The sequence below is a fragment of the Onychomys torridus genome, chromosome 4 (genome assembly GCF_903995425.1).
Source record: "Onychomys torridus chromosome 4, mOncTor1.1, whole genome shotgun sequence".
In the NCBI taxonomy this organism is placed as follows: domain Eukaryota; kingdom Metazoa; phylum Chordata; class Mammalia; order Rodentia; family Cricetidae; genus Onychomys; species Onychomys torridus.
Genome location: NC_050446.1, coordinates 77,879,536 through 77,897,991, shown reverse-complemented (window position 1 = coordinate 77,897,991; position 18,456 = coordinate 77,879,536). Strand labels below are relative to the sequence as shown.

General features: G+C 42.2%; 1 pseudogene; it reads right to left on the bottom strand.

Moving 5' to 3' along the window:
• Nucleotides 1–4,171: 4,171 nt before the first annotated feature.
• LOC118581843 overlaps nt 4,172–18,456 on the bottom strand; it is a 136,119-nt pseudogene continuing 121,834 nt past the window's right edge.

The following is an 18,456-nucleotide window of genomic DNA, read 5'->3' as shown; positions in this document are numbered from 1 at the left end:
ATTTTGAATTCCCTTGCTTATCTGTATACATTTGTAAGCTTGTCTGCATGCCTAGACTCCAATAGTAAAACCTGCCCACACTTCAAGGCTTTGTACGGTGCCCTTACTTGGTCTGTGTCATTGTGCTATTTGTTTTTGTCGACACCAATACACACTGTTCTCACACTATCATTTTAACTGCTGAATACTCTGCCACTATATAACTATAACACAGTTTGTCCATTTTATTGATATTGAAATCATTTCCAAAATTTCAAACACACCCCCAAAACCCCTGCAACAAATCTCCCTCTCCTCTCTTCTACTACCCCCCCATGTGTATCTATGAATGTATTATCTGCATGTTCATGTGCTTGCAGAGATGTATGCAGGTACATATGTATACACATATGTAGAGACCAGAAGTCAGAGTCAGGTAATTCCCTCACTATCTCCCTATCTTATTTTTTGAGACATGGTCTCTCAGTGAATCTGGAGCTTGACAGTTGATCAGACTGGCTGACCAGAGGGCTCCAGGCACCTGCTTGTCTCTGTCTGCTAAGCGTTGGGATTGGCAGCTGCATGTTGCTACCCTTAGCTTTCTTATGAGTGCTGGAGACCCAAACTCAGGTCCTCATGCTTGCGCAGAAAGCACTTTGCCAACTTAGCCATATCTCCAGCCCCCAGTATACGTATTTTTTCACATTTACTTTTAAGTGTTGTTAGAGTTTCTCTAGAACACTGAATTGGAGTCTGGGCAGTTTTAAAGTACTTGGGTAAGATCAATTGTCTCTAGACTAGTGGAATCAATTACCCTTCCACCAGAATTTGTAAGTACCAACAACGTCCCGGGTCCTTGCCAACACTTGAGATTGTCATAACTTTGAACTTCTATGAATCTGGTCAAATGGCATCTCATTGCTATTGTACTTTGTGTCATATTAATGATCACAAGACATTTTCACACACTCACTGTCTTAGCTCTCCCCCTGCCCTGCTCCCTACATTTTCTGTTCACATTATTTTCCCATTTCTTTGTGTTGGGGTTTTAAAATTTCTTTATCTGTAGAAACATTTTTTTTAGGATTTATTTTTGTTTTTATTTATTTTTTTAAGGGTATATAGGTGTTTAGCCTGAACTAGGTCTGTGCACCATGTTTGTGCCTGGTGTCTGTCAAGGCTGGAAGAGGGCACTGGAACTCCCTGGAACTGGCATTAAGATGGTTGTGATCTGTTATGTGGGTGCTGGGAATCAAACACAAGAGCATCCAGTGTTCTTAACCACTGAGCTGTCTCTCCAGCTCTGATCTGTAGGAATTTTTTAAATGTAGATAGGTATGAGCCTTGTCTGTTTATATAATTTACATATTTCTACACATGGTACTTGGCATGCCTTTTATCTTGTAGAATATATCTTCTGTTTTGCAGAGGTATATATTTAAATTTATCAATATTTTTCTTTATGATTTTTCCTCTCACATTATGTTTAAGAAACAGACATTTCAATGCTCAGCTCATATTCTCCCCAATTGTGTGTGTGTATACATATATATATGTATATATACATATATATGTATATATACATATATATATAGTATCATTTTTGCTTTTTGTAATTTGGTTTTATATCCATCCAGAACTTTTTGTGTGCAATGTGAGATAAAGAATTACTATGTCTGGGTGGTGGTGGCGGCGCTCATCTTTAATCCCAGAACTCAGGAGGCAGAGCCAGGCGGATCTCTGTGAGTTTGAGGGCAGCCTGGTCCACAGAGCAAGATCTAGAACAGGCACCAAAACTACACAAAGAAACCCTGTCTTAGAAAAAATAACCCCCCAAAAAGAAGAATTCCTATGGGAACCCTGACCCCATTTTCTCTCACTGTGTGGTCCTGGCTGCCACAGTGTGAGCAGCTTTGCTCCTCCAAAGGCTCCTTGACATGGCATCCTGCCTCGACATGGCATCCTGCCTTGCCACAGGCGCAGAAGCTAGGGAAGGTACTGACCACAAACTCTGAAATTGAGCAAAAATAAGCAACTCATCCTTTAAAGCTGTTTTCTCAGGTATTTTCCCACAGCCATAGGCAGCTGACTGAGATGCATTAGAAGTATAATTATCCCAAAGGCCATTTCACAAGAGGCAGAAAAAATTTTGAACAGAATTATAATTTGTTACCTGTGCTCATAACACTTTCCTAATGAAATCTAATGTAAGAAAGCACATCATATGCCAATATAGCCCCATAGAAGACTCAGCGCAGCAGGAAAAAGGTCTCTAACTACACAGACCACATCTGTACGTGGTTAAAATAGTCAACAGAGACATTTTCTTCTCGACAACTCTTATTGTTGCCAGAATATGAAGTCCATCTGTACTGCTCTCTACCCAAACCCGTGCAGTAAACTATGTCATGTACACTCTGCTCTGTCTGAATTCTTTTGATGGAGATCAAGGACTTGGGAGAGCTAAGGGGAGGCCAGAGAGATCCCAGTGAGATTGCATCATCCCAAGAGCTGGTTTCTTGGCATGCACACTTCATTTAAAGAAGGTGCTATTCTCTGATGGATTGAACTCCCTTAATGACTAGACATTGACAATTTCTAAGAAATTCAGCAGATGCCATTTTATACCTGTAATCTCATGCCATTTCTTACTTTCTTAAAAACCTCTGCCTTTTAGCCTATGTGTTTGGACAGCCTCCATTGACTGTAATCATCAGTTTGTTGTATTTGAGTTTGTTTTGTGGTGTCTTTTGTATTTACACCATGCTTTTCTTCTTCTTTTCTCCTTTTTCTGACATGGCTTCTTTTAAGCTAACTGAGTAGATTTTTAGTTTCATTTTGTCTCTAGTATTGTCTCGCTGTAGTTTTCTTTCATCTCTGTTTATAGTTAACCTTTCAGGTTGCTTTAGATGTAGTGGAATCGTTTCTAACCTTTGGTGTTGCAAAGTACCTACTGCTGTTCCTCACGAAGCAGTCCATGTGCACACTCCTAAAGTGCCAATGTGACACCAGCAAATTTTGCAAGCCCCAATTTGACTGAAAAATTATTTCTTTTCTAAACATGAAATATAGTCTTGATGATCATAGAGTTCTAGCCTCATAAAAGCTGCTTCTTTTGTCCTTGGTGGTTGGTTACCCCACAGTCCTGGCATCTCCACTGCTTGCATCTTCTTCAGTGGCCTTCTGGCCTCGCTTCAGGGACTCTGAGCTTGCCACATGGTGCACAGCCTTGGCAGCTCTCCATGACTCCCTCACACCACCTAAACCAGTACCATACTGGAGACACTTATACATGACCAAGTTTGGCTGCCAACTGGAGATACAGCCTCTGTCCCCTCTGGACCACAGCCTCTGTGTACTGATCCTAAGGAAATACATCCTAAAGGATTTTGCCCCAATGACACTGATTGCTTGTCTGCCACAGTTGATTTTGAGACTCAGCTGACCAGCTTTCACTGTCCCAACAAAGCAAAGGACCCATTTCCACAGGTTCTTAATTCAGATATATCATGAAAGAGCCAGGGAGAGTCTCAAACTCCCCCTGGAAATTCACATGCCTCTCTCCTCTGCATTTCTCTCAGTATTCTTCCCATCCAGGCCCCCACAGAACAGGCCAATAAACTCTGAGACCTTAGCAGCTTTTCTGGGGCAATGTTCCAAATGCCACCACTCTCCCCCAAAGACCACGTGGTCAGGTCTGTTACGGCAACGCTCTCTGATATCAACTTCTGGGGTAGTTTGCTTCTCCATTGCTCTGATAAAACATAGACTGGAAGCAACTCAGGGAGGAAAGGGTTTACTTCTCCTTACAGCTCACACCCATCACTAAGGGAGGCCGAAGCGGGAACTCTCAGCAGGAACCTTCAGGAACTGAAGCTGTGGCTGTGGAGGAACACTGTTTAGTGGCTTGCTTCACATGAAGTTTTATTCTTTCTCTTCCTGTTCTCCTTCCTTCCTTCCTTCCTTCCTTCCTTCCTTCCTTCCTTCCTTCCTTCCTTCCTTCCTTCCTTCCCTTCCTCCCTCCCTCCCTGTCTCCCTCCCTTCTTTCCTCCCTCCCTGTCTCCTTCCCTCCCTCCCTTCCTTCTCTCCTCCCTTTCTTATACTCCAATGGTTTAATTGATTCCGTTCTCCTCAGAAGTAGCCGAATACTTCTTGGCAAGAGAGCTGGAAGGGATGCTAAGAAGCTCTGGCCTCAGTATGGGTCATTAAAGGGATACAGAGGCTGTGTGGCATCTCCAGGAACCTTTCCTCTGTAATCCTGGGTATCATATCACACCAATGTTTATTCAGAGAGTCTACTTGCTTCATCTCAGGGCTGAAGGTCAAATCCAATGCCTTGAATGTTCTGAAGGATAGGAGAAGGAGTGACACTTTTGGGGATGCAGATTACATTCTGCTGAACCTGCAAGATCTAAGCTAGCAGACAAGTTTTCCAGTTAGGGTGAAGACCATTTGTTCCTCAGGCAGGACAGGCTCATCAGGATGGCACCAAGCATGATCAGAGGAACACAAGAGGCTATATAAGCAATAACCTCCAAGTTTGTGTTTGACAATGGGCAACGAGCTCATTTTGAGCTGGGCATGGGTGGCACACTCCACCTGCAAGACAGCTGTGCACAGAGAGGCCACACTGAGGACATCATCAATCTGCCAACAGCTTGTTGGACAAGCCCAGAGCTCTCACCAAGCCCCTTCATCAGCAGTGCCTCCAGAGCCTTCCCTGTCTCCTTATAGTGGGTAGAGTCACATTGGACAGTCCTATTGGTGTTCTTGGGGAAGGGAATTGTATCCCTGTTCGAAGGCATTTGGCCAATACAATAAGTACAGGTCTAGATACTCCAGCTGGATATCAGCCATTGTCTTCTGGAGGGCAGTTTCTACATCCTCATAGTAGAGTTTAGTGTTACAGAGCTTGGAGGTCACAGAAAGTGTCTCCCAAGGCACTGCCATGTCTGGTTCCACATTCTCCTTCAGGACCTCCCATCTCAGTCTCAATCCCATATACAGCAGCACAGTCAATGTGGTGGTAGCCTATACTAAGGGCTTATTCGATGGCTGTTTTTAACCTGATCAGGTGTTCTCTTCTATATACCCAGACCAGAAAGAGGTACCTTCTGTCTAGTGTGCAGGAGGGCACAGGAAGCTGTACTTGCCCTCCCCACATACACACCAGCAGTGAACCCAAGCTGCAGGGAACACAAAGTGGCAAGAATTCAATTCTACACTCTCATCTTGCTTTTTTGTAGAACCCAGTACCACCTTCCCAGGGATGGCACCACTCACAGTGGGCTGGGCCCTCTCACATTAGTCATTAATCAAGAAAATGCCCAACAGATATGTCCACAGACCAATCTGATAGAGGCAATTCCTCAGCTGATATTCTCTTTTCCCAGATGACTGATTTGTATCAAGTTGACAAAAAATAACCAGCACGCATTTTCTAAATAGTTTTGGTAACAGCAGCAGAAATGAATCTGAAGTTATTAGTATTGAATTTAGTGAAAGACATAGAAAACCCCTACACTGAGGACTCCATGACACTGAAGAAGAGAAAGATGAACCAAGTGTGAAACTCAATATTAGTCAGGTTCCATCCTTTGCAAATTAATCTCATCTATAAATTCAATGCAATCATAGTCACAATATCAATATACTTTTTCTTGGTAGAAATTAATGCTATGATGCTCAAATACACATCGAATTGCAAATGAATTAAAAGATGCAGAACATGCCAGGCAGTGGTGGTGCAGACTTAAAAGAGGCAGAACCAAGCAGATCTCTGTGAGTTTGAGGCCAGCCTGGGCTACTGAGTGAGTTCCAGGAAAGGTACAAAGCTACACAGAGAAAGCCTGTCTCGAAAAAAAACAAAACAAACAAACAAACAAAAAAGATGCAGAACACTTATGAAAAACATCAAACTTATAGGACACACACAAAGCTCGAAGACTATTGTAAAACTACAGTTACTAACACTACACCCCATGGGTAAGTAAGGATTGTATTAATTTCCTAGGACTATGTGAAATAGAAGTGTCCTCTGTATTAATAGCTATTTCAATTATATTGTACTGCTACTATAATCTGAGAAATGTACTTTTAAGTTGGCACAGTATGTCATATATAAATTCTCTTTGATCTAGTAGAGGAGTCTGGAGATGATGCCCAGAAATGGCACCTCACAAGGGGAAGGGAAAGAAGAGGGAAACGTCTTCAGTTTTGGACCTCAAGTGGCTGAAGGATAGGATGTGGTTGGTGTCTACCACATCTTTGCACCCTTCGGTGATACCTTTGTCCATGTCACCGATCTTTCTGGCAAGGAAACCATCTGCTGAATGACTGATGGAATAAAAGGAAAGGCTGATCTAGTTGAGTCCTATCCATATGCAGCCATATTGGCTGTCCAGGAGAGCCCAGAGGTGCACGGAGCTGCGTATCACTGCCCTGGATATTAAACTCGGTCACAGGAGTAAATAGGATCAAAACCCAGAGCCCAGTCAGCCGTCAGAGCTTTTGCTCATTCAGGGATGAAGATTAGTAGATAAGGATATCACCCCCATTCCTTCTGACAGCACCCAAAGGAAGGAGTCATCATAATCGCTGAAAATAGGACTTCTCGGATTATTTTTTGTCAATAAATTGATTGTATAAGCTAAAAATTTAAATAAATAAATAATTTCACTATGAAAAGAAAGTCATCTAAATAAGTACAAAATTCTTGTCAATGAGTTGACTACAGGACAGACATAACCTAGTGTTCCACAAGGCCAACTTTGGTGGTTCTGTTGAGATGTGTATATATGGTTGTAGAGTAAGACAGTGTTGGACTGAAAGGTAGACATACAAGATCTACCAGAGGCTACTGCAATGATCCTAGTGAGAGTTACTGGTGACTTGAACCACTCTTGAATATTGTTAAGTACCAGCCTTAATAATATTCTTCCCAGGGGCCCAGGAGAGAAGCTACAAATGGCGAGAATTATTTTTGGGAAAAGAATCTCAGCACACTGAGCTCTTAGTTCATTGATTTATTCCTCTGGGATAAAATCCTATGTACATAGCTTCAGTTCTGTTCTCATGCCTAGCTCCTTTCTTGCCTGATTTCTCTCTACATTTGTCTGCTGTCCCCTCTAAGTTTTATCTTAGTTCTTTCCTCTTAGATCTGCTCTATCTTGGTCTTTCTCATCTTGTTCTTCCCCATCTGGCTCTTTCTCATCTTCCATCTCATTCTTCTAGTTCTCCATCTAGTTCTCCAGTCAAAATCCTCTCTCAGACTCCGAGGTTTACAGTTATATACCCATGCAATAGCAGTGCTCTAGCCAAAGCAAGGTCACCAGTCTTAAATTCTTACAGGGTCATAAAGGTAGTTAAGAATTTTCCTCAAGTAGTGACCATCAGGCTTTCTTTTACAACTCAAAAAGGGAGTGGTAAGGGAGGAGGTCAACTGAGAGCTAAAATTGGTTAATATATCAGAAAAAGGGAATTTATGTGCTCAAAATACATTCCTAGAAGTGGTTAGGTAAAAATGTTAGGAGTCTATAACGTCAGTAAGGCTGTATGAGAAAGGAGGGTCTCAGCTAAAATTGCACAAGAAATAAAGCTATCCGCTTGACCTAGGAGACAGTGTTGTTTTCATAAGGGTGTTACCTTAGTTCAGGAGATCGTTTGGCCTTGGATGCTTATATGTGTTTTAGATAAATAGACTGCTAGGAATTCTTGGGGGCACACAAGAAAATCATTAAGAACCAGCTAAAATATCACCAAGACTTCTTAAGCCATGGCTTGACCTTTGGAAAAGTCCTTGACCTTTCCAAGTAGTAGCTTTTGTGATAGTAGCTGGATTCCATTCCATTTTCCAACGGCTTTCAGCAAACCACAAAAGGGGGGCAGGCAGAAGAGAGGTGGTGATAAGGAAGTATAACCTGATACTGTGGTGGTTTGAATAAGAATGTCTCCCATAGGCTCATACATTTGAATGTTTAGTCATCAGGGAGTAGAAGCATTTGAAAGGATTAGAAGGATTAGGAGATGTGTCCTTGTTGAAGGAAGTATGCCACTGGGGGTGGACTCTGAGGAGTTAAAAGCCCATGCTAGGCCCAGTCTGTCTGTCTCTTGGCTTATGCATCAGGGTGTTGCTCTCATCTACTACTCCAGCTCCATGCATGCTGCCATGCTCCCCTGCCACATGATGATAATGTATTAAACCTCTGAATTTGTAAGCAAGTCTCCAATTAAGTGCTTTCTTCTCTGTTAAGTTGTCTTGGTCATGGTGTCTCTTCACAGCATAGGACAGTGACTAAGACAGATACCAAATGTGTTTTGAGGGCAAATGGCATGATTTGTTGCTGGATAAAAGAGAAAAGAGAGTTGAGGGATAGTAAAGATTTTGGCAGGAGAAAATGAAAGGATATTGTTCTCAGCATCTGAAACCTGGAAGACACTGAGGCAGGTTCAGATGCCTTAGTGGACATTTAAACAGAGATGGTAGATAGGCAGTGAGATTCACAAGCCTGGATCAGAGAAGTGTGAGTTACTACACATATTTGGGAGTTGTTAAGGCAGAACTGATACTGGATGTTATAAAACTAGATGAGGTCATTTGAAAAGTGATTATAAATAAACAGGGCCTGAGAAGGAAGACCCAACTGTGTGGCCTTTGCAAGAATGTGGGACTGATGAGGAAAAATAAGGGAAGGAGACTGGAAAGGACTGACTAGAGAGGTTAGAAGAAAACCAGGCAAATGCGATGCTCACAAAGGTCAGTAAGTGTGTATATTAAATCACATAGGACAGTGAGTGTGTATATTAACTACTGCTAGAGAGGCAGAAAGAGCAACCAAACATTGGATAAGTATCATGGTGATCACTGGTGACCTTGATAGGGGATGAGAGAGATTAGTTAGGAAGAGAGTTAGAAGAAGCTATGTCAGATTCTTCTGTGAAGGAGAACATGGAATAGTGGTTGGGAGTAAGTTTAAGTCCAGAAGGCAAACAATGGATTAAAAACTTGTGAGAATTAATGATCCTAACTTTATAAGAGTATCAGAGACTCAGAAAAGCAAAAGTGAAGCTGTCTATCTATCTATCTATCTATCTATCTATCTATCTATCTATCTATTATCTATCAATCATCTATCTATCTATCTATCTATCAATCATCTATCTATCTATCTATCTATCTATCTATCTATCTATCTATCTATCTATCTTTGACCTTACAAAGTCAGGTGATAGTTTAGAGGAAAGGCAATAAAAAGGCCCCTCAGTTTCCAGTTGGCTGAGTTCTTTGTGAAGATACGGTCTCCACAGTATCTAATATTGTCCCTCTCTAGATCTCCTATTTCATTTGTTCTGGATGCCAAGCCTTATCTAATATATATCCTGGGACTCAAGAGTCCCTCATTTTCTGAACATGTGCTTGGTCACGTACCAGACTGCCTGTAACTTTTCAACCATATGATGAACTGAGAAGCGCCCAGCCAAGCAACTGTTCACTAGGGAAGACAGGAGCCTAGTGCCTCTGGCTTATCTGCAATTCATTAATGAGCTCTAAGCACACCCCATACTGAAAATGGACCATAATGATTTATTTCTTGCAAAGTGATGGTAATATCCAGCAGCAAGAGCGAATCTGACAATATGGAAGAGAGAGGGGAGGATTAGTAAATGTGTTTTTTTGCTTTGGGGTGGAACTATGGCGCACAAATGAAAGACTTACTCTCATTCAGAACAAGAAGTAAGGCAGAGTATTCAGGCTTAAGTGTCGGTGGCTAAAGACAACAGGAAAATGGAGAGTTCTTTTCCAAGGAGGGTCATCAGCTGACAGTGTGTGAGAACAGAGCCATCATGAGGATGCATAGGGAAGGAAGCCATCATGAGGATGAATAGGGAAGGAAGCCATCATGAGGATGCATAGGGAAGGAAGCCATCATGAGGATGCATAGGGAAGGAAGCCATCATGAGGATGCATAGGAAAGGAAGCCATCATGAGGATGCATAGGGAAGGAAGCCATCATGAGGATGCATAGGGAGATGTCCCTTGTTTGACATGGCGGTGGCCACTATAGTCCCAATCATTAAGAAGGCTGGAGCAGGGAGATAAATGAGTGCAGAAGTTTGAGGATAGCCTGGGCAATATACCAAAACCCCGTCTCAAAAGACAACCCCCACCCCCAAAAGCAGCCTTTAATATCTAAAAACTAAACCCAATAAAGTAAAAATGAAAAGCCTCTGCCCAAAGAACTTACAATCTTCTGAGGAAGAGAAACAAACAGAAAACACAGTACCAATATTTGTTTTGCCAATGAGTCAGAAGATGGGGATTTAACCAAAACTCTATGGGCATACAGAGGTGTAGGTAGGTGAGCAGTTCTGCTGTCACATGACCATGTCCTTACACAGGGCTAACATTCTACAAAAGGAATGGCACAAATAAGTACTCTTTGAAGCCCTTCCTCCAAGTCGATAGACTGTTGGGGTAGCAGAGCGTTTCACTCTGACTTTGCTCTGAGCTCACTCCTTGGTTCTGTAGCCTACCATAGTTGGAGGCAGATGTTCTTTGGAACCCATTCCTTACAGGCCGAGTCAGTAAGAAGTTAATCATACCACACTGGCATTCTACCCACAGGTCTGGACGGGGTTATTCAACATGGATGGATCAAGAGTGTATTGCAAGGTATTTTATTTCATGCCAGATGAGTGGGCTGGCAGTGTGAAGGAAGCTTGAAAAGGTCTTGGGCTTTGGCTATCTGTCCAAAGCCCTGTGAGCTTGTGGTTTGGCAGAGCTGATTTTTCAAAAACTCTTCTCTTAGCAAACCAGTTTGAAGCTTTTCTCTGACGTCATTGCGGTTTCTGCTCTGGCACGACCTGGTTGTAACTTTGCCACTCAATTGTGGCCAAACGGAGTTTCTACATGGCAGGCTCTTATGGAGTTGATTACAGTACACTGACCTCACATGGCTCACATGCCTGCTTAATTGAACGGTGAGATAGATGCAGATATAAAGAGGACTAAAATTCCAAACCAAGGATACCTCCTTGTCTAAAGCCTTTGGGAAAGAAGTGAGGCATTGAGATTAGAACATTCAGAGAAAACAGGGACAAGGACCAACTGGGCAGAGAGAAACGCGAGGCAGGTATCATTGAAGAAAATGATGCTCCAATGACGGTGTTGCTGAGACTGAAGAACGGGTGAAGTTCCACTCGTTTGGCTTTCCTATGCCTGTTCTGTTTGCTAGGATGCTGTTCCCATCCTCATACAGTGGTTAGCTTAGTATCTTAGAGGGATTCAATCCCACCCTCCTAACATTTAGAAAAATATAATTAGACAATCCATAGTATATTTCCTTGTTCGCCTAGCGTCCCTTAGCATATGTGCGTGTACATACATACCTATTGTTTGGCAAGGCATTTTGTTTTTTTATATAATAAGCACTCAAAAAAGACATGGATAATGAATAAATATATGAGTGAATGAGTGTATAAATAATCTATACTTTAACCAGCAATGTGTTAATTTATTGTTAAGTCTAGAAGAGTAGAGAACAGTTAGGACATGGGCATACCTGAGTGTCATTCTTATGATTTTGTTGTACTTCACTTGGCAAACATGGATGTTTTTATTAATTTCTTAATTCAAATGCAAATAAACATCCAGGTATCTAATTTGCGTAGGGCATTGTGTTGAATACCAAACATAGAACTGTGATGAGGACGCTCTGCCAGACTCTTGCTGAATGGTGGGAGGAGTCGAGGGAGTGCAGTAAACAGTCAAGAGAGCTTTATTGGAGCTATGTTCCGAGTACATGAACGGAGACAATGGACTAACGTATCGTTATGGAGGCTGTGAGACAATGAATGTCTCCCAGCAGAAGTGACATCTCACTGGGGAATTTAAGGTTCTGGGAGGACAAAGAATATTACTGGAATTTCTACTTCCAATGATATAGAGGGTTGGAGAGTATAATAAAAAAAATCTTTTTCAAAAAGAAAGAAGAACAAACAACTAATGCTAGTACAATATCAAGCAACCCTTTTAAAAAGCAATATGCCTTCTACCTATTACAAGGAGAGAAGGGAGCCCTCGGATGCTCATCCTCCAGTTAGAACATGAACCCACAGCTGACAGCTTCTCTACTAACCTATGACCTAGATTGCTGTGCGTGTTTGTTTTGACAGCTGCCCTTGTAACAAGTGAAGAGAATGGACAAGGGCTTGAGAATGCTCGGAGTGGGCGTTAGAACAGAGACTCCCACATGAAATTCAAGCCTGCAGAGGGCTAGCCATTCCCTCGGTGAAGTAACACCTTGGGAGAGGGACACACTCAGTGCGGGTTGCAAGGGAAGAGGCATGTCTCAGCTTTGGCATGGGGCAGAAGTAAGAATGATTCCCCCCACAAGTTCATATGTGCAAGAAGCAAGAATTAATGTGTACTTAAATTCAAATTTGTTCAACCTATGGTATCAGAAGTAGTTCCTGAGTTAGTTCTCATTAGTACCTAGCACAGCATTCTAATATTACATAAGTAATGTTTTATTGTTTATTTGTCTACCTACCTACCTACCTACCTATCTATCTATATCTATCTATCTATTTATTATTGAAAGAGAGAGAGACAGAGAAAGAGAGACAGACAGATACATATATTGAAAGAAAGCCCCCCACAGGGGATCTTTCCTCAAGAGAGACCCCAAACCCAAGGAACACACCGAGACCACGGATCAGATGCAAACAGCAAGAGGGTTTATTTGAATACACAGGTACCTGGGGCGACAAGTCTCTGGGAGGACTTGCGCGCCTTCCTAGGGGAAGGGGAACTTCTTATAGAATCCTAGGGGCAGAAGCACGGTTACAGAAGCGAGAAGCATAGTTACAGGGTTCCCATTGGTTGATTCAAATAAGGCCAGGGTGAACTTGGGGGCAATCTTTAATTTTCAGAAATGTGCAGCTGTTTGTTCTCCAAGGCCAGGTAGCCAATTATAGATATCTTGTTCTGACTCAAGGTTTTTTCCTCCCAAGACCGGGTGTTTGATATCTCCTGCTTTGACTCAAGGTTACTCTCCCAATTATCTTTCTCAAGGGCCGTTTCTTAGGCTAAGTTACTGAGACGAGAGGGCATTTCAATATACATATACATGCATGCACACACAGGGGTGGAGGTGGGGTAGAGAACACATATGACATTGTTTGCATGTGACAGTTAGATGATAACTTGCAGGCATCAGTTCTCTTGGTTCACCATGTAGGTTCTGGAAATTGAACCCAAGTAATTAGGATTTGTGGGATGCCTCCTTCCCTATATAGACATCCGTGGCCCCCTTATTTATTTATTGAGACAGGGTTTCACTATGTAGCCCAGGCTGTCCTAGTGGAATACAAGTGAAAAATCACAATGAGATTCCATTTCACACTGTGGGACGGCAAAACAACAAAGGCAAAAATCCCCACAATGCCAAGGACGGGCTAGAAAACAGAGCAATAGAAACAGACCCAAGAGCATGTGGCAGTACCAAGTGGTGCCACTTCACTTACTGAAGTTTGAAAGATTCCTCACTGTGGGAAGCAGAAATTATATTTTTCTAGAGTATGAAGAAACTCTCAATCTATGAAAATATCAATAAAATTACTTATGGTTAAAAAGGACTCCTAAGAGTTTTAAGTGTATATTAATAAGAATTTGAGAACAACATTTTTAAAAATCAAATGACACCTATGAATAGCCTTTGTGTATTAATGACAGTAACTCTTACATGGGCTTTAAAGACAGGAATATCTGGGTTGAAACCTGGCTTGCCCGTGTAGCAGCTACATGACCTTGGTCTGATGGTACACTCTGAACCCTGACCTTTGTCCCCATAGATTGAGGATATAAGCCCTTTTTATAGACTGTTGTGATAATTAGGCATGTTATATACAAACATCTAGTATATAATAATAGTCCTTAGATGTCAACTATCATTCCTGCACCATTGATCACATCTGACAGGATCCTTCTATGAAAGAAACAAACAAAGAACCAGGCACTACTGGGCATCCCCAATATCTCAGTTACTCTTCAAGAGGAGAAAAGATAAAATCTTCGAGGTAAATTCAAATGAGAAAAGAATATTCCCTTCAGGTAAAATGTGAAGCATCAGGATGAGGATGGGTTGAGAGAAGGATTTAGAGACTTGAGTTCTAAATGTGAGTTCTGTCTCCATACACTGGACCTCTGACATTGCAAGAGTCTTCTATATCTCAGTTGACTCCATGTAAAAAGACAGTATTGATGTACCAGGTCTCTGTGAGGATGAGGAAGGTAATACGTGCTTTTAAAGCTCTGATATGCAAAAGGTTCTGCAATGTTAAATAGTAATAGCAGCGATGTTTCTGCTCTTATTCTTCTGTGGATAAAAATCCTATGTCTGCACCTGTTTGGCAACCAACATTCTATTGCTAGTTCTGGGACTCCTAAAACTTTGGGTTCTCCCTCCTGGTTATCAAAACTTACCCATCAGGAAGATGGTTCAGTCAGTCAAGTGCTTGCTAGGCAAGTATGAGGATCTGAGCTTAATATCTAGAAACTACACTTTAAAAACTTCGGGCATGGTGGTGTGTGCTCACAATTCAGCATTGAGGAGACAGAGATGGGCAGGTTCTTGGGGCACAGTAGCAAGCTAGCCTACTTGGGAATTCAGACCAGTGAGAGATCCTGTCTCAAAAACACCAAGGAATGATAGTTGAGGTCATCCTTGGGCTTCCATACCCTTGTGCAAAAATGAACACACACACACACCACCCACCCTAAATCTGGATCCTTGGGATATTATTGCTGGAGGACTGGCTACTTGATGAATACTGCATTCATCCACCAGGATAACCATGGACCTTCCCATTCCATCTCCATGTTGTTATGGGACCTGTTCCTATTGGTGACATTTTTCAAGAGGGATAATCTTTTAGTGGGAATACTGACAAACACTCATAACTGTAGTCATTGTGATAGATTGTTGGGTGGGATACAGCATGTCAAAAGGAACTCCCACAAAGCCTTGACCTCCTAGAGCATCCGGGAATAATGTCGAATAGCGTTTTCTGCTGCAAACAGAACACCCTGCTGTTGTCTCATTCAGCCTTTACTCTAGTGTTGTGGGGAGGATGCTGAGACAGAGTGTGACCCCCAGGTGTAGAGATGAAGACTGTGGCTTGGCATGTTAAGGGAGTGGCTTACAGAATCCTACACCTATCTAGTGACCAGGCTTCATGTTCCTCCTTCTCATCTCTGGAGCATCTGGACACAGCTCCCACCTGGACTACCCAACAGACTGTGGAGTCATTGCAGACTGGCTTTTCTCCACTTGGTCTTCTCACTTCCTAGGGAAAATCAGCAAGTCACATCAGCTGGAAGTTGAGACAAAACAAAACAAAACAAAACAAAACAAAACAAAACAAAAAAGTAGCCTGTGGTTCTCTGTATGTCCTAAAATATTTTTGGTTTATTCACACTCAGAAAGACCCAGCTTTCCAGCACAGGCTGAGAGCAAGCTATGAATAGTAGCTGCTTTCCTGTTTCCCTCCCCAGAGCTTTTCCTGTGCTCCCAAGGTTTTTCTCATCTAGAGCATTAGATAGTTGACCCTTTTCTACCAGAAACTTTAGACACAATAATTAACTCAGCCTCCTAATAACTTAATAATCATGCCTTGCGACTCAATGGGCCTGATCTTTTCAGGCAACTCACAGTCATTAATTAATTCTGCATCCAGCTGCCTGGAGCTGTAGGTCACCCTGATCACCTTCAGGGTGTGGCTGAGTCAAGACAGGCCAGGGATCTACCTAAGGTCACCCAGTATCTGAAGCCAGCTGGAGGTAATCAGGGTTATAAGGGCAGGCCTATCTCTAGGATCTTCGTCCCCAGGGTCTGATGTTCTTATCTGGGCCTCATGTCCCATTCTACCTACCTGGGTTAAAGCCTGCTATCCAAACTTAAGTGTTCTGGTGTCCCCAGGACTAATTTCAACAGAGAGAGTCAGTCATATGCAATAATGTACACTATTGTGTGACTGACTTAAATTATTGCCTCAGAGATATGTGCATTTTAACAGAGGGTCTTCTGCAGCTCCAAAAATTCAAACTATATACACAGAAGTGCAGTGTACACAAAGGCAGGTCTATGTACACACACACATGAAGTTTCCATCTTAAATTTGGATCCTAAATCTGGATGATGTTCTGGTGGCAGGATCCCAGGCACATGTCAGCATCAGCACAAAGGCTGCTTTAGCAACGGGGTTCTTTACGGAGAAGTTTCTTGTACTATCCTCTAGGCCATGTAGGCTTGGATGCTTTGCTGGGTTAGCCTTCAGGCCCATACTTCGATAAACTTGGCCCTTAATTCCCTACAGGGACATGAGAGAAGCAGAGAACTTGGATGCAAACATTAGACGCTAACTAAGAGCAGGAAGTCGGTGCTCTCAATTAATTTCACCACATCCCCTTAGACAACCAAAACAGGTACCATGCCACCCTTTACCTTGGCGATATTTGCTCTGACCCAGCACATGTTGCCAAATTCTGGGCTACTGAAGTCCATGACTCATAGTAGTAGTCCAACATACTTGTGTGTGCACATATGTGAATGTCTGTATATATGTTCCAATACATGAAGAGGAGGAAAAGGGTCCCCCTGGGGGCTGAATCTGCCCAAGTCACTCTATCTAGAAGGCTCCTGGGAACTCAATCAATGCATGAAGCTACCCAAGTGGAGACAGCTGTTGACAATGACAACTGAACTTCATATGTTCTAAAGAGGGGCTCAGAAGGCTCAGGGACACAGTGGCTAGTACAAACACCTTTTTGAGGGACTTAGGGGAACCCTGGGTGACTTTTTTAAAAAAAATCTCTGCTGGAGCTATTATTATTCTTAAGCAGAAATTGGTTGGAATTGGAAATCAAGAGAGCTGGGCTAGGATGCCCAGGGCTTGGAAAAGCCTTTTCAAAAACTGGTATTTTCACGTAGCTTCTTATACAAAGGGGAGTTTTGGAACAATAAATCTGGGCAGAAACAATTGGCACCAAATCATTGAACACAATCAAAAGATTCTGGAACTTTCTTTTATTACATTTACTTATTTTGTGTGTACATGTGTGAGTGTATGTGCCACAGTACTGCATGTGTGGAGGCCAGAGGTCACTTCTAGGAGTCAGTTCTCTTTCTACCCTATGAGTTACAGTTATTGAACCCAGGTCATCAGGTTGGGTGGCAAACGGTCTTACTAGCTGAGCTCTCTTGCCAGCCCCTGGAGCAAATTATCCCAGTTTTTTCAGTAATGAGTTTAGGAACTTGGCAAAGACTTGATAAAAATCTCTCATGGAAAATTTTCTTTCTATCTTTCTTGTTAGTCCTTGAAAATTCTAAGTTCACATCTTGTGAGTTATGTAGGCTGGGCGAGTGATAATTCTCTGAGCCTCAGGTTTTCATCTCTAAAGATTTGGCATGGTTTCAGTGGTGATTAAGCAAGATGATAATTAGGATTGTTGTTTGTGATAATGATAATTGTTAACATGTGCTGCATTCTTGCCATCTGCCAGTTGACTGTTGTATTCCTGGTTTACAAATAACTTCTGAGACATCAAGCAGGGGATGGGGGCTAAGGGAGGTGACACAAAAGGAGTTTAAAAATATCTATTTGCTCAAGACAAGATATGTGAAGCAATTGCATTTTGGCTGAGTTGGAAAGTGTGTGGAGATACAATGGAAAGGACATTGCAAAGTATTAATTATGGTTTTATCTAAGAGGTGGGTCTGTACATGAACCTAATTTTTCCCCCTATGTAGTAATCTGTATTTTTGAAATGACTACTTATTACTTTGGTGGTATGAAAAAAATGATAGTGGGGTGGAGAGCATGTGGGTGGCGAGGACAAAGGCATTGCTCCCACCTGCCTCCTGTCCCGCCTTAGGCAACTGAGGCTTGAAGTCCTGTTCAGTTCACTTAGCGGGGATACATTAGCATGGCAGCTCTGTAGAGGGTACTCAGAACTGGACATTTACTGGTTAAATCTGATGAATTTTTTTTTAAATCAGTTTTGTGTGGTTTTAACTCAGATTTTAAAACCTGTATTAAAATCACTAAGCACAATTACTGTTTATTTACATGCACAAACCTATGTGTGTGCCCGTCTTTCCCTTCTCTGAAGACCCAGACCTCGAAAAACCATTAACATCCAGTGTTTACAGACTCAGAAATGACTATGGAGTCAAGGTCACTATCTTGGGTCATAGAAAGGAATGTTCATCTTGGGGTTGAAGAGAAACCCCAAACCCCTCTCAGGACACGAGAATATGGTTTTGTTTGAGGACTGGTCTTGGTACTGTCCTTCTGTTACCAAATGTAAGCAAAGGACCAGAACACACATGTGGTAAGCAGAGGGAGGACATTTGTAGATTAAACCAAGCTCTCTTGTCAAGACATGCCAAGAGCATCTGGTGAGTGGGAACCAGG